Here is a 17,726-nt window from a genome sequence, read left to right on the forward strand (position 1 = left end):
GCTTCACAGCTCCGGCCCCGCCCCCCCGTTCAGCCCCGGATGCGGCGGTTGCCGCGTCCTGCTCTTCCTCCTGCAGGGCGGCAAAGGCGGCTCCCGGACTGCACGGGCAGGCCGACAGCCCGGGAACCGAATTCTTTTCAGTGCTTGCCTAAACACCCAAGCATAAGTTCCTGAGTTTCCCTACCCCCCGTTCAGCCCCGGATGCGGCGGTTGCCGCGTCCTGCTCTTCCTCCTGCAGGGCGGCAAAGGCGGCTCCCGGACTGCACGGGCAGGCCGACAGCCCGGGAACCGAATTCTTTTCAGTGCTTGCCTAAACACCCAAGCATAAGTTCCTGAGTTTCACTGACTCTTAAGGTTTTGAAGACAGGAACACACAACCAAGTTCCCCAAATCCTTCCCTATACACTGACCAAGGGATCACTCCTTTCTTAAGAGAGATGTCCCTTTTCAATGCGCCTGAATTACTTTTCCAGACTAGAAGCTCTGTCCCTTTTTTGGCTTGAGTGGCGATCTTCTGTGATCCTCCCACTCCTCTTTTAGCCTTCTTCCCAGTCCTCAGTCAGTGCTAAACTGATCTTTTTAAACTGTCAGTTCCCAACTGTCATTTCTTAACGGACACTTTCCGCAGAATTCTGTTTGAATAGCCTGTCACTCAAAGGTTCTCTATGCTAGGCATTAACTCTTGACAGTCCATCACACCTGCACACTCTCAAAAGCTCAATTAACTTTCTATATTGGATAAGAATTTCTTGGAAAAATGGCACTCCATTTTTAATGCAGACAAGCATTACAATCCTATAGAAATTCACCAGTTTTTGCAACCCCCTGTATTGAGAATGCCTATTTCTGTGATTTTGATACATTTTGTTCTTCTGTGCCATTCCTTCTCATTGAAGATAGGGAATTTTGAGCATTATTTTTTCACTAAGTGCTCCAGTGGTTCCAGTTCTTTCTGTCTTCATATGTAGAAAGTGAAGATACTACCGGTAGGTCAGCCTATTGTGAGTAGACATATAGGATGCCCCACAGGGGCATATAGGACGGTAGGTCAGCCTATTGTGAGTAGACATCCTATATGCCCCTCTTACTGCTGCTGATTAATATCTGTGTTAGACCTTTGAATGACATTGACGAGAGCTTTAGGTTAGGGTGTCATCAGTATGTGGATGGCACCCGTTCTTTATTTCATTAACAGAGTAATCAGTCATCTTTCTCTGCCTTAGGTCATTGCCTGGATGCCATGACCAGGTGGTCATGTGAAAACAAGTTAAATTTGAATCCAGATAAATCAGAGGTGAGAAAGGGAGTTGCTCTACTAACAGTAGGTGGGCAACCTAGTAGGTTGGGTAATGTGAAGAGCTTTGTTGACAAAGAAACATTGTTGCCAAAAATGTCATCATCACTTTAAGTTTGGCTGATAAGTTGAATCCCTGCTTCTTGTCTCTTTCCAGGATCGATGCAAGATGCTGATTTTAACCTTTAAAGCCTTATATGGTCTGGGACCGGTATACCTCTCTTGATGAGAGTCCATATGCCAACTGCATTAATCATGCCAGCTTCACCATCCCGTCGGAAAGTGAGGATTGTGACAGCCTTGTCCTGAATTTTTGGGGTAATAACTCTGGAAAGATTTTCTGGTGGAGGTTTGAGCAATACCCTCGCTCGCCCCCCCCTCTTTTTTCAGGCTATGCAAAATGATTTTATTTAAGAAAGGTTTAAATTTAAATTAACTGGTGGCTGTGGCTTTATTGTGACAGGTTTATTAATTTTAGACAGTTGTTCACATTGGTTGAGTTTAAATTGGGTTGTCTGTTTCTCTTGCTGTCTCTGCTTCGTGAACTGTCCTGAGCAAGCAAGGCAGCATAGAAATATTCAATACTGAATAAATAGAAATGGTTTATAAGGAACATGTGACAAAAATGGCATAAAAGGTTTGGAGAGAAAACATTGACTTGGGAACAGCAGCAAAAAAAGTGGGTGAAACGAAATGGCTGCATGTAAAAAAAGAAAAGAAATGAAAAGAATATTTCTCTCTCTAGTAAATATAAACTTTGGCATAATCACCTTACTTGTTGGAGCAAATTTGAACTTTTCTAAAATAAGGCACACCTTGAACACAAGCATGCTGTGGACGTCTGTCGCCCAGACCTCCAGGCTACCTCCCCAGCTCTCTCTGGTCTTGCCTAAATAAAGAATAAGACACAAGTGTCCAGGTCCCTAATGGACTTTTCATTCAGTGCAACAAACCTGTACTGTATGACAACTATCTAGTTCTGTAATAAATACCTGCCTCTTCAAAGACCCTTTGGGTCTGATTCCACAAGGCGTGAAATGAGAATCCCTCAACCCAGCTCATATTTCACATGTGACCAGTATTGTGGGGATGGCACCCTCTGGAGGCATGCCCGGAGGTCAATGTCCACACAGGGAGATAAGGGAAGTAGTGTGCAAGGTACCAGTAAACATCTGCTGAGATCTGCTGAGATCACCGTGAGAAGAAACTTGGCTATGGTGGGGTGGAGATAAGGAGGTGGGCTGTCTGCAGAGCACATCCTGTTTAGTTTAGTTCGCAGTATGTTTGTAGCTTTCGATATACGTGGCAAGGGGGAAAGGAAAAAGGGGGGAAGCTAATAAAACTCTGCTGAGCCGGTCCGGGTCAGACAGATTCTGCAGATCCGTGTCTCGTGTCATTCTTGAACCTCAAGCCTACACAGTATTCCTCTTAAAAATGAGGGGGGGGAGATCATGTCCAGAGTACAGTATGGTGGTGGGAGGGGCTTCAGCATTCCCTTCCTTTCACCCCCTGTACTTTCACCAAAAACAAATGTTGATTCCACATGTCTGTCCAGGAGAGGTGTGGAACCAATAGCAGGATTAACAGCCCCTCATTCCCCTTTTTTTTTTCCTTCTGGTGAAAGGGAATGCTGAAGCCCTCCCTGCTGCAGCACTGGTGCACTCCAGAGCCAATTTGCCTCCCACACTGTGCTTAAGGTGAGTAGAGGGTCTTAAGTGAAACCAACATTTCACATTCTGTGTAATCCAACCCTTATAGACTACTCTTTGAATGAAAACAGCCAGAAGATACATTTCTTACAGTCCTTCTTCCTTTCTGCACTTGCCCCTCCATCAATTCTGGCAACATTAATGCAGCATTCACGATTGGCATCTACAGTTATATGGATGGAAGAAATGCAATTTTAAAAACAAAGCACAGAAGAGAGAAGAACAGGGAATTGAAGCTAGCCAGCAGAATAATAAATTAGCCAAATAATTCCTTGTTGACTGAGAAAGAATGTATGCATATTATCCTTGAGTCTTTTTGATACAGACAGATTATAAATGCTGCACAGAAGTAAATTAAAGAGTGAATAAATGCATATAATTAGCTCAAACCTACCTGGTCAAAACAGTGGATAAAATTATGCACCCACATGAAGACTTGTGGTGTGATTTATTTTGTGGATACTGATGGTAGACCTGTCATAAACTATAAGGGCCAGACTAGCTATGAGGCAATCCTAGGAGTCTCCATTTTATAATAACGGGTGTTGCAAACAGAAGAGCCCACCTCATCTGAACCCATGACCATTGTATTTGGGAGGGGGATAAGTGCACTGATTTCACTGGGCTTGGAAGGGTGTGACTCTGCTTTGGATAGAGCAGGAAGGATTAGAATTTATATATTTTTTTCCTGCCTCACCTCTGTATATTAAGCAACTTGTGGGATACCTTTTCCATGCATCCATAGTACCTGTTAACTTACCTGGTGGTAAGTAATGTCTGCAGATCCTGTAGTTGTTTTTGGACTGTCATATGTCAAAATCATACATGGGAAAATGGAAATCCATGACTGAATTTCCAAGAATCTGAATGGATATTGGAAATGTGCAGAAATTCACAACTTTGAGACCAGGAGAAAGGAGCAAATGGCATGATGAATACATTTCAGAAAATCAGGGCTTTTCTGCATGGGTCTCCCCCCCCCCCGGCAATTCTGGCCTCATACTGCTTTGGTTTATACACTGATTTCTGCAAGCATTTCGTGCCTCTAGCTTTCTCTTTTTAAAATTGTTATTCTTCCATTTTTTTTAATATCCTGGTTCTTTTGAAACCACTCCCCAGTCCCACCATCTTTTTCTGGAAGCCAATTCTGAGTCAGTGTTTTCCTTATGCATGTTTCTGCTGGTTTTCTTTGTCCCACCCACTCCCACCCATCTCCAGACCAATTTTCTTTTATTTTGGGGGGGGGGATATTTTTGCATTTGTGTGTTTGTGTGCCCATGCCTGGAAGTCATGGCGACCTCTGACAACTCCTACTGGAGCACGAAGGACACTCAGAGAAGTGGCTTGATAGCCTGCCTTGGGCCTCCCAGCCCTGGTATTCTCTGGAGGTCTCCCATCTAATTTAGGATTGTCAGGTTCCTACCTTTTGGTGGCGGGGAGGCTCCTGGCTCCTCTGTGGGATCTTCAAGTGTGCACCATGATGATGTCACCCAGAAGTGACATCATCGCACTAGACACATTGCGGGGGGATGCTCTAGAGTTTTAGGCTGAATGCTACAGCATCCCCCGCCCAACATGCCCCCGCCCAATGCTAGAGCATCCCCTGCCCAACATGTTACAGAGCTGTTCAGGGGTGGGGCTCCCCCACTCTCCAGCTGGCTGGCTGGTGAATCAGAGCCCCCAAAATCAGGGGGTTGGCAACCCTAATCTAAATACTTGCCAGGCTCAGCCCTGCTTAGCTTCTGAGATCTGACAAGATCAGGCTTGCCTGGGCTATCCAGGTCAGAGCTCCAGCCCACTTTTCAATGATTGGACTGTCGTCATCAAACCATTCCCTCTCCTTACCCCTCTCCTGAAGATGAGTGGCTGTAATGATAGTTTAAGAAGGATGTCTGAATTCCCAGGTTGCATTAAAAAAGTCTCTAGCTTCTTCCCTAATGGAGATAGAAGGGAAAAGTCATTTCTCTACAAGGAAAGGAGACAGGGACTTACTTAAAAGAAAAGAAAAGAAAGAAAGCTGGGAATTCAGAGAACGTACTTAAACTATAATTACAACACTACATTGATATATCAGTATTTTAGGACTTTTTAAAAGGAGGGGAGTACTGTGATGTCATAGATGATGACACCAATGACAACAGCAATCTCCCTTGAAAATCCTTGTTATTTAAGGCACGTGTGGAAGAAAAGAAACTGACTCCACACTGTGAAAATGCACAGGGAAGCCAGATGTGTGGAAAAATCTTGCCCAAACCAATTCTTGTGCTTGTAGATCGACTGCCAAGAAAATAAAAGTAGATCAAGTGTGCAGAAAGGGCCTCAGTATGGGGGAAAATTATTTACACAATTGCCAAAGCACTTCAGTGGAGAAGAATTCGATTATGAACTTTAAAAATCATAAGGTGATATACTGCAAGAAGTGAAGATGATTTGTGCATGGACAGGATAAAGAAGGTTAAGGAGGGAGAGGGATAGACTCAAACTAGGCTGCCACCGAATAGGGTGTGTGTGTGGAGGAATAAAAGGCATATGACCAGATAAAAGACTTCTGTCATGCTGAAGGTGTTGAGGGAGGAAATGAATGAAGTGTTTTAATTTTCAAGGAGAATGTGCTTCTGGAAGCAGAGAAAAAGAGGTCACATGGAGAGGCTAAAGATAAATATAGAGTTGTCCTGGAGCACCAAAGAACATCAATGATGGCTTTACCTCTGGGAGGAGAACCAACAGCTAGCAGAACGTAAAACTGCATCTGAAGTGCATTAGGGGCCTGAATTATGCATCATGAGCTAGCACTAAGGGCCTGACCCAAAGGCCACTGACGTCAATAGGAAAAGAAACATCCTCCCACTCACTCCGCGTGGTTTTGGATCAGGTGAGATTTAAAAACAACAACAACACCAAATACTAATATTATGAAGGCAGTGTGTGCCTACCACAGCAAGAAATGCACAAATTTATTTTTCTTTGAATAAGGTTAGTCAGATGCTTGACTCAAAGTGAATAATTGTTAAAAAATCATGAAAGAATTCAGCAAGTATAATAGAGAGAGCCAGTTTGGTGTAGTGGTTAGGAGTGCGGACTCTGATCCTCCACATGCAGCTGCTGGTGTGACCTTGGGTCAGTGACAAGCTCTCTCAGAGCTGTTCTCTCACCAGCAGTTCACGAAAGATCTCTCTCAGTCCCACCTACCTCACAGGTGTTTGTTGTGGGGAGGGGAAGGGAAAGGGATTGTAAGCTGCTCTCAGACTCCTTCGGATAGTGAAGGGTGGGATATAAATCCAATCTCCTCCTCCTCCTCCCCCTCCTCCTCTTCTTCTTCAATATACATGTACATATCCAACTGAGTATTGAAGTATTGCACCATTCTGACAATGTAATATATTAGCAGTGCAAACAGAGTTATGACATTCTAAACCTATTCAATGGATTTATAATGGTGTAACTCTGTTTAGGGTTGCACTGTAGATTTCTCTATGTTGAGAGGTGCAAAATACTACATAACATCCACATGGTAGAACAGCATTTTATATGTGAGTTATATCTTACAGTAAAAGATTGAAAGTCAAAGAAGAAGGGGTAAGCAAAGGATGAGATGGTTAGACAGTGTTATCCATGCAATGAACATGAAATTAAGCAAACTCCAGAGCACGACAGAAGACAGGAGGGCCTGGTTTGATGTGGTCCATGGGGTCGCAAAGAGTCAGACTCGACCGTGCAACTGAACAACAACAACAAAATTGATAAAAATAAACACAGAATTGAAACCCAAACCCAAACAGGAGCAATATAAAATAACATGACATTAAAGCAGCATGAGATATTAACAGAGAGGAGTAAAAGGCAGATGACAAAACTACTATTTCCAAAGCCCTGCAAAATAAAAAGGGTTGGTTTTAGTCATGTTCTTAATAAAGGCCACAGACAAATAAGTTTTAAATGGTCTATTTTTAATATTGTGATGTGGTTTTAATTGTAAGCTGCCTTGAATAGGACACTGAAAAGGCATCATAGAAATATCTTAAATAAATCTCTGTAGTAAAGAGTTCCACTAAATGCATGCCACCACTGAAATTCACCTCTGTTGACTCCCCCCATCTGTTTATGGTTGCTTTAAGTAATACTAGGGGATAGAACAGCGGCTCCTTCATTTTGTTTTTTAAAATACATATATTTTCATTTCAATTTACAAACATACATACATAAAATACAAACTATATTCATTCATACTGAAAATCATTCATTTGCATACATTATGTAGACCTTGCTAAATTTACTTTCTTAATATTTAATATTTCACTTCTATTTAAATACCTTGACTATCTTTTCCATCTATGTTCAAATCTAATAACATTTTCATTATAAAATAAGTATTACCTATCACTCTTTGGAGAGCCTGTTTGGGTAGTGGTTGGGAGCGTGGACTCTAATCTGGGGGAACCAGGTTTGATTCCCCACTTCTCTACATGCAGCTGCTGGTATGACCTTGGGTTAGTCATAGATTCTTTCAGACCTGTTATCTCAAGGGCAGTTCTTGAGAGAGCTCTCTCAGCCACACCTACCTCACAGGTTGTCTGTTGTGGGGAGGGGAAGGGAAAGGGATTGTAAACAGCTCTGAGACTCCTTCAGGTTGTGAAGGATGGGAGATAAAGCCAATCTCTTCTTAATTTAATTTTATTCTTGATTTTCAGCTATGTAGTTACAAAACCTTTCAATTTTTCTTGAAATTTTGAAGTTGGTCTATTATGTATGAGAGATGTTAACTTTGCCATGGTCACAAATTTGTTCAGTTTATTCCTCCTTTCCTTCAAGGTTGTCTTCAGTTTATTCCTCCTTTCCTTCATTCTGCTGTCTTCCATTTTCCTGCAAATATTACTCTTGCCACTGTCACCATATACTTAAATAGTTCACTGTGTATTTTTGTAATATTGCTTGGTAAGATGTTTAATAGCATACTTTTCAGGTCCATCACAAAATTTAGTATTAATATCTTTTGCATCTCTTTATGTATCACTATCCAATATTTTCTTGTTTTCTTACATGTCCACCACATACGATAGAATGTTGCATCTGTATTCTGACATTTCCAGCACTTCTCATTATTGTCTTTATTTGTATTTCATATATCTTTAGAGGTAATATATAATTTAAAGAACATTTATACCAGTTATCCCTTAGTATTTGATGCTCAGTAAACTTAATTTCTTTATTCCAAAAACTTTTCCAAAGATTCATATGAATATTTTCTCCAAATTTTTTCATCCATTTTGTCATGCAATTTTTACTTGCTCTGTTTCAGTGTTATATTACAATAACATTTTATAGATTTTTCCTAATAGATGTCTTAAATCTCAGGTGATTAATTGTTCAAATGTTATTTTCTTTCTTCGTCAACCAGCTTCTTTAACTATTCTTTCAATTTTGATACCATTTGATGATATAATAACCACAGAATATTTTTTCCTTCCTTTTGAACGGTTTGCCAGGGTTTTATTTTTCCTTGTTTGTCCATCATATTCTCATAAATTATATGATTCATTTTCTTTCTTGTACTTTTGTTACAATAGACATCTGTTTCTACACTGAAATCATATTCTTAATAGACCATCTCACAAAATATAATTACAATCCTGTATTTGAACTGCTTTAGTGATTTCTTGATCTATAAATAATTATGTATTCCGTCTTTAGTTTCAATGGTCTCCAATTTGACATTCCTTTGATTTGAATTTGTAATCCAATCTGACACCTCTTTTTTATTCCTGTAATACTTGGGTAAATCTTATTCTTGGCTTCTTTCCACTCCATACAAAATTATTTATCATTCTCTGCCATCTTTTCAGAATCTCTTCATCTATGTGGATTGGCAACATTTGAAACAAAAAAGTCAACTTTGGTAATATATTCATTTTAACTGCTAAAATTCTTCCTAACCATGAAATCTTCAAACTTTCCCATCTTTGTAGATCTTCACTAATATTTGGCCAAACTTTTGATAATTATTTTTATAAAGATTATAGTTTTGTCCTGTTATGTTTCTCCCAGATACTTTATTGGTTTTTTTGGTGATAACACATTCTGTCATTTTTCTATCTCTTCTTCTTCAATTTTAGTTGCCACTAATAACATTGGCTTAGTCTTATTTTTATTCAGTTTATATCCTGAATAAGTTCCTAATCTATTTATTTGTTCCATTATGTATTTCAGGGAAATATTTGGTTTTATTACTAATATTACATCATCTTATATTGTATATTCATCATTTTATATCCTTCTTTAACTTCTTTTATTCCAAAAATTCTTGTATCTTGTGTAATTTTTGTAGCCAGTATTTCCATTACCAAAATAAACAATAATGGTGATATTAGACAACCTTGTCGTGTCCTTTTAATATTTCAATTTTCTCTGATAGAGAGCTATTTATTAAAATTCTAGCTTGTTGTTTTATATAAATACTTTGCACCCAGTTTAAAAATTCTGTTCCGCAGGTAATGTTTTATAGGATATTAATTAAAAATAACTAAGATACATTATAGAAAGCTTTCTCTGCATCTGAGAACAAAAATGCCATTTTACTCCTTTCCCCCCTGAATATCCAATTGCTTTCAATAAACATCTAATATTATATTTCATGTGCCTTCTTGGAACAAATCCTGTTTGATCTTCATGAATTAAAATCTGTAGTGCATTTTCTTAGTCTCTCAGTCATGATTGTTGTGGATATTTTATAATCCACATTTAATAATGAGATTGGTCGATATGATTGTGGTGATACTGGATCATTCCCTTCTTTATGTATTAAAGTTATGTTTGCTTCTTGCCAAGTGGGTGGTATGCATTTTGTTTCTTGTATTTCATTCTTTACACTTTGCAAAGGTATTGCTAATATTTCTTCAAAGCATTTATAATAAGATGCTGTCAGGCTGTCTGGTCCAGGTGCTTTATCCTTCTTGAATTTGTAATAGCATAATTAATCCTTTGTATTGCTTTCACTTGATTCAAAATTCTTCTATGTTCAGATGTAAACCTTTTAATTGGTACTTTTATTAGATATTTCTCCATTCCTTCTCCATCTATTGTCTTCTTTATAAAAATCCAAGAAATTTATTTGTTCATGCATTTCTTGCTCTGCATAAACTACTTGATTTCCTTTCCTAATCCCAGGTATCCTTTTTCTTTTTTCTCTTTCTTTTCTTAGACAATGTGCTAGATATCTTCCCAGTTTATTTGCACATTCAAAATGTCTTTGCTTTAAATATTTTAATTTTTCCTACATTTCTTCTACTTTTAGAAGATTCAATTGATTCTTTAGTTGCTTTAATTCCTTCAGTTTCTTCTTATTGCCAGTAATTTTATGGTCTTGTCCTCATGTTTTCATTTTATCTATAATTCTTTTTATGGAATCTTGTTTCTCTTTCCCCCCCTCTTTTGCAGCTATTGCCACTAATGTCCCTCTGATATAGGACTTACTGGCCTCCCATAAAGTTTTCGCAGTAGTTTCAGTAGTATTATTCATACTGAAATATTCCATTAACTCTTTACTGCATTTTTGTATTACCTCATCTTGTAACAATAATGTGTCATAGGAATCGCCATCTTCTTTCTTGCTTGCTTCCACTCTTCCAGATTAGTTCTATTGGATTGTGATCACTAAAATCTTTGGCACAATCTCTGCCAAAGTGGGTTTCTGATATCCATCAAATGTCTATTCTTGAATATGATAGGTGTCTGCCAGAAAAAATATGTAAAATCTTTTTCATCTGGATGAAGTGTTTGCAAAATGTCTTCCAGTTCTAAAATCCTCATATTTCTAAATACATTTTGGGGGAGATTTCCTCCAACGTTCTTAGATCTATCTTTTTTAGAGTGTAACACCCCATTCATATCTCCAAAAATTAAAATCTCTCTTTCTTGAAAATCTAATAGTGTTTGATAAAAAATTTCCAAAACCCCCCAAAACACTTTAATATTATTACAGCATATATTGATACCAATGTCCATATTTGTTTTTCTGGTAACCTAATCTTCAGAATCAGATATCTTCCATTTACATTTTTTAGTTCTTCAAGAACTTCCAAGCTTTTTAAGTTAATATACTAGCCTGTTACCTGTGCTTCACTATGGTATTTAAGTTCTGTAAATCCAGTTATAATATTGATGATGTGAAATATGAAATGTGACATTTGTTGTAGGAATTCTAACAGAGAAGACTGTAGTGTAAGAAATGAAGTGAAACATATGTACTTTTCCCCTGCTCTACTGAAGGACCTCTCTCTGGACCACATTGGTGGTTCTGCCCTCAGGTGCTAGCATCACCAGGCTGCTTGAGGAGCTCACTCTGTAGCAGGTCACATAGAACTGTCCATTTAAGAAGCAGTCATCTGTTAAGTCAACTCCTGCCACCTTCCACGAAAGTGATGGCCTCTCTACTTGTGTTCTTGGATTGTTTTGCTCATATGGAGACTGTGTTCTTCTGAGCACCTCAGGGTGATCTCGCTGGTACTTGGCCTGTGCAGCTCAGTGCACTGCAGGAGTACTATGTGCAAATGTCATTGCTGCATTCCTAAATTGCCTCCTCCTTTTAACGTTGGTGTATCTGGCTCCACATTTGCCAGGAGCTTTCTTGGGGGCAATAAGAGGTGAGAGGTGTGAGGGGGAGTTGGTGTGAGGGAGTGGTGATGTGGTGGACATTTCTTCAGGTTCATAAGGGATGTACGCATCAAAATGGCTCCTAGAAATGTCTTTTACTATCTCCCCATAAACATTTATACCCTGGCCCTGCTCCTACACCTGACAGACATGGGCCTGTCTGGTGTTGGGGGGTATTGTATTTAAGGGCATTGGGGAGGCTGGGCCAGCAGCAATGTTAAGGCAATCCTGCTGCGCAAACCTCCCCAGCGGCTGAAAGCATCCCACCTCATCTCCTACACCTGACAGGCAGCTGCCTTTCCAGTGTAAAAGGGGGAGGGGAGGAGTATTAGAAGCCATTGTGGAGGCAGGGCTGGCAGGATCACTAAGGCATTACTGATGGGGCAGGCTCCCTTGTGGCTTTAAGCACCCTGCAACTGCTGCTGCACGTAACAGGTGTAGGAGGTGGGGGGAGTGTGTTGGAAGCCATCCCACCTCCTCTCCTACACCTGACAGGCAGCTGCCTGTCCCGTATAGGAGGGGAAGGGGGGAGATTAGAAGCCACTGTGGAGGTGGGGCTGCACCTGACAGACAACTGTCTGTAGGTGTAGGAGGTGGGGGGAGTGTGTTGGAAGCCATCCCACCTCCTCTCCTACACCTGACAGGCAGCTGCCTGACCAGTGTAGGAGGAGGAGGAGTATTAGAAGTCACTGTGGAGGTGTCTTGAGAGCCTAACCGCACAAACACTATGCTGCACCGGATCTCAGTATAGTGTTGATAGATCACTCTAGACTCAGGGAAAAGAAATTCAACTGGGCAATCAGGTAAGATGGGAATGAGTTACTTATTGGAAGCCATGCAGCCAATGGTTTTGAACTGTAGTACTGACTAAATGTCACAGCCAAAGTAGTGAATCCACAATGCACAGAACTTAAGGAAAGGACATTGGGGCATGCAAATTATTTGAAACACTGAGAACAGCAGGTTAGGTTCTCAAGACAAATTTCTCAAACTAAAAAGCTGAGAAGGCCCAAGGAGTTCTGTACAGGAAAGATGGAGTCTGCTGCCTGGAAACTGTGAGATCACTTAACTTCTTTACTGAGATCAGCTCCAACTTGTCCAGATGCAGAACTGAAGAACAAGCAATGCTACCTTGTCATTGGCTGTCATACTACTGCCTGCGATCCTGATTCTGGTACCTGAGATATTTGGCAGGCAGGTGTGTTAGATTCAACAATAAAATGAAGCATCGGTGTATAAAGACAACTCTATAAGGAAATTGTTGGTAATGACCAGCCAACAGATCGATGTTGCTTCTCTGGATTTAGGAATGCCAGCTGCATAAATGATCTTTCCAAAAGGAACTGTGTGAAGTAAATGAGACAATTCAAGTAGAGTTGCTACTGTTCCTGTACTTTCTATAGCCCTTTATTTCATACCACAGCTCTAATTTAATTTATTAAAAAGTAAAGTTGTTCCGTCCTGTGCTGTCTTTTGGAGATTTTGGGGTTGGGGTTGCCAGCCCAAAGGTCCCAGCAGGGGTCCCCCCACTTTTGAGGGCCCCAGGGAAACCCCACCCCCAAACAGGGATGTCATCAGGAGATGTCCCTGATGTGATGATGTCACCCAGAAATGATGTCATCACATTGGTGATATCGCAGAGCAACACTCTGCTTTTTGGGCTCTAAAGCCAAAAAACCATAGTTTTTGCCCAAAAACCAGAGTGTTGCGTTGATGGCACTGATGCAATGACATCAGTTCCAGGTGACATCATTGCATTGAGGATGTAGCATGTGATGTACTGCCCATGCCTGGAATGCCCCCCAAATCCCCCCACTGAAACGATGAGGGGACCCGGCAACCCTATCTGGGCTAACAATGCCGAAGTCAGTTAATACCTTTGTTTTTCTTGCATTGAAGCAAAATACATTGGTTCCTCAGAAAAGAATCCAAGAGGCTATTAAATACTACAGTAGTTGAAATTTGTGAGCCTCTTCTGATTATCTATATCTATTTTAATGTAATCAAGTCAAAACTTAGGACAGCTTATTCTGAACTGTGTATCATTCTCCATTATGAACTAAATAAAAAGTGAACTGGCCTGAGAAAGATTTTGAGACCTTTTGCTAGTTTCTACAGCCAATGATTTTCTAATGCTTGCTACAAGTTTGCTTCACCCTCTATCAGTTGAGGGAGTAGAGTTCAAAGGCAAGAACCACCTGGTGTAGCACTTGGTTAACTTCCCCATTTAAATCCTATTTTTAAAAAGGCTTTCTTATAACTCAACCTAGCTCAAAAAATGACCCCTTACTATGACACAGCTGACCTGGCTACCTGGATTCATGCCACATTGACATCGAGACTAGACTACTGTAATGCCCTGTACATTGATCTCCACTCAAAATTGATTCAGAAACTCCAGTTGGTGCAGAATCCCACAGCTCAGCTATTATCAGGAGCTGTTTGGAGCATGCATATTACTCCCATGCTACAGTCACTTCACTGGCTGCCCATCAGTTACTGGGCTCAATTTAAAATATTGGCTATCACATACAAAGCTCTTTGTGGCCTTGTACCCTCATATCCGTGAAACTGTCTCTCCCCCTCAGCTCCACCATGACAGCTTTGATCATCCTAGCAAGGCATTCTGCAGGTACCAACCTGAAAATGGGCAAAATGAGCAACCACCTGTACATGTGCCTTCCTGCTGTGGCTCCCAACTTGTGTAATTGCCTACCTGAGGAGGTGAAGAAGGCTCCACCCTCATGGCTTTCCACAAACTAGGCAAAACTGAATTATCCAAGAGGGCTTTTCTACACAGGCAATTGGTAGCACTGTACAAAAGGCTTCACAAAGTTACCTGGATAAATTATTGGGGATTGTGGTCTGTACTACTGTGTAGAATTTGCTCTCCATGTGTAATTTTGAATCATATGTGTCATGTTAACACTTATGCTTTTCTTAAGTTCTGTTTTTTTAGACTTCTGTTTGGATCTACAAACCAAATCCTATTCCATAGTATACTGAATGTGTCATTTTGTTGATTGTACTGACTCACTGTGTAATCCGCCTTGAGTCCCAGTGAGAAAGGTGGACTATAAATAATGTAAAATAAATAAAGAAATGGATCTTGGGAGAGATCAGCTTTGAATGGTTCATGCCTTACACTATTTTAAAAAGTCTATGTCTTGAGTTCCAAGATATTTGAGGATAATGTGTCCTGGGCAAGAACAATTTTGAAGTTCTTATCTGTGCTGTTTTGACCCTGCAAATTCCATTTTGATTTTTCTTGCCCCTTCTGCAAATAGAACCTATGATTATTTTCATAACATGTTCTGCTTTCTTGTGCTGATTTTTTCCCCCAGCAAAATCCACAAACAGGCAGACATAATGTTAAAATTTTTGCTAGTGGATCATAATTGCTAATAATATATAAATCAGAACGAGCTGATTTTATATGATCACTTGAGCACACTGCACCATATTGAATTATTTTCTACTGGGAAATTGTTACTCTTGGCACTTTCACACACATTGAATAATGCACTTTCAATCCACTTCCAGTGCACTTTGCAACTGGATTTTACTGTATGACACAACAAAATCCATTTGCAAATGACCCTAAAGTACATTGAGAGCACATTACTCAGCGTGTGTGAAAGTGCAGTTAGATTAGTACTGTGGATGTTTTCTACAAACTGGTTGATGCATGCAGAATTACAATGCAAGATGCACATGTCAGTGGATATTCATAGATGACAATCACCTGGTGTGGGCTAGTGTGGGCTGGTGTAAAACCACTCCTAATGAATGCTAATGAAAATTAATGGTCCTATATTATTTTAATATCCAGGCCAATTTGTGTTTAATTTGAGAGGTTGCAAGTGAGCTATGATATAAGATAACAATAATTCATCTGATGGTGTCCCGACCCGGGCCGGGATTTAGGCCCAGGAGACAGCCGGGAGCCCCAAACAGGTGCACCACTACCCCTCCCCACTCTCCCGCAACTCATGGCTCCAGAGACGAAGCAGCCCAGAGAGGGCTCCGAGGACGCCGGGAGCCAGAGAAGCAGAGGCAGCAATGAAGGCAGGAGTCGACCCTCGGGTGCCGGGCTTGGCGGGCGGAGCCGCCCCCACGGTGGGATGGAGGCAGACCGGGAAAGGCTGAAGCTAGCGGGGCAGACAGAAGGAGCAGCGAGGTGCTTGGAGAAGGCGCGCTCGGGACCGTGCCCAACGACACCAGAGCGGGGCAAGTGGAAGTGTCCTCGGCGTGGTTCCCTTTGAAGGGGGGAGGGGCCCGGATACAGGGGGAGTCATGGGGCTTGAGGGAGTAATATAAGGAGAAGTTGGGAGGCAGCCAGGGAGGAGGACTGGGCTGGCTGGGGAACTGCAGGCTGGACAGAGAGAAGGGGACCCCAGAGCCACTGACGAGTTGGTGCAAAGGCCAGGTACCCAGGATGGGCAAGAGTGGCAGAAGGCGCACTCTGAATACACCGTCATCTGAGGCTGCTTCTCCCTCTTCACCCAAAGAACTCTCCTCGACTCCCTCCCCTCCCCAGGGACGAAGCTTGCCTGTGAACTATACTCCTGGCCAGTGGAGGTGCAACCCCGGCAATGGTCAGCAGGGGGCAGACCCCTCACAGAGAGACAGGGTGTGACATATGGGAGTACAGTTTATGCCATGTCCCCAGTAACTCTGAAAATTACTCTTCAGACTTGAACCAAAGATTTAAAAAATCAATTTGGCAGGGGCTGGGGGAGGGGAAACTAGTGATGCCACCAAATATTTTAATTAATCACTTGTTTGGGTATATGGATTTCTTTAATTTGTAATATTTGGTTGTCTTATGAATTGAGCACCATTTCTCCAGAAAGTTTTCTTTGGCATGATATCTATGATACTTTGCAGAAGACCATAGAAGCTATATAAGAAGCTAAGCTGTATTACCCCAGTTTATAAATAGTTAGGCTTCCTCAAATCTTGTTTTAAATTTCAAGGTAGAAAGTTAACTGACATTCCAAAATAATAATAATCAACCCTTAAATTATGTCACATGCCTAAAATATTTCCTCTATTTGAATTAATTCTCTTTACAAAACTAGAGGCACTGCTTAGTGACCTACCAGAATTAAATGTCAGCAGCCATGGTGTTTTCATGCATTTTCTTTACACTTTCTTTTTCCTTGAATCATTGTGTCTTGCAAATGTTTTGCATGTTCTTTGCCACACATCCCGATCCAATACCTTCTATTGTTCTGTACATGTGTGTGTGTGTGGGTGAAATTCTTCGGACTTTCTGCCATGCTGGTGTTGTGCTCTGGGTACAAGCCAAACTACAATTCTCAGATGGCAATATGGCAATATAAATGCAATTGCAGCACTGATATTAAAAGCCTGGAGAGAACTCTCAGAAAACAGATGTGCTTTCTCTGAATGCTCATCAACACCACTCATAAATGTTGAGCTGATTCCAAATCTAGCCCATCAGTACTTCAAGGATGTGACATTTTACAGCATAGATCCACCACAGAAAGGAAGACAGCATTAAGATGATAATGCAGTATTTAAAATATATGTTTTACAGTGGGATCTCTGCTTTACCATGTAACATGGAAACAGCCAGATGGTCTGCTGAGCTGCACCACAGTATGCTATTATTGCCTCAAACTCAGTACATTGCAATTGTTTTACATCTAGACTTTATTGACTCAGTCTGCCACATCCATTTGCATGCAACATTGAAAGGTTTCAGGTATCCTTAGCATGTGCTATTGTACAGCCATATGGCTAAGCTGTCTAAATATCCCACACAGCTGTCATTCATACCCTCATTTAGAAATCAGTGGAAGGTTGCATTCTAAGCATCTTTATCACAGAGGGAAAGGCTAATTTCCAAAGGCAACAAATATTCAACCAGGCTATTCACATATTTCCAGGATGTAGAGCTGATTATCATTTTAAGGCTGTAACAGTGAAAAAGAGATGGAGAAGAGAATTTTCATTGTAAGACATGGATCGTGTATTCAGAGTTTCTCCACATTTTGGGTTTTTCCGACATTCAACTAAGACTTCTTTATCAAAGTGGGATTTAGAGG

Source organism: Gekko japonicus, unplaced genomic scaffold (genome assembly GCF_001447785.1).
Source record: "Gekko japonicus isolate JY-2015 unplaced genomic scaffold, Gekko_japonicus_V1.1 scaffold357, whole genome shotgun sequence".
NCBI lineage: Eukaryota > Metazoa > Chordata > Lepidosauria > Squamata > Gekkonidae > Gekko > Gekko japonicus.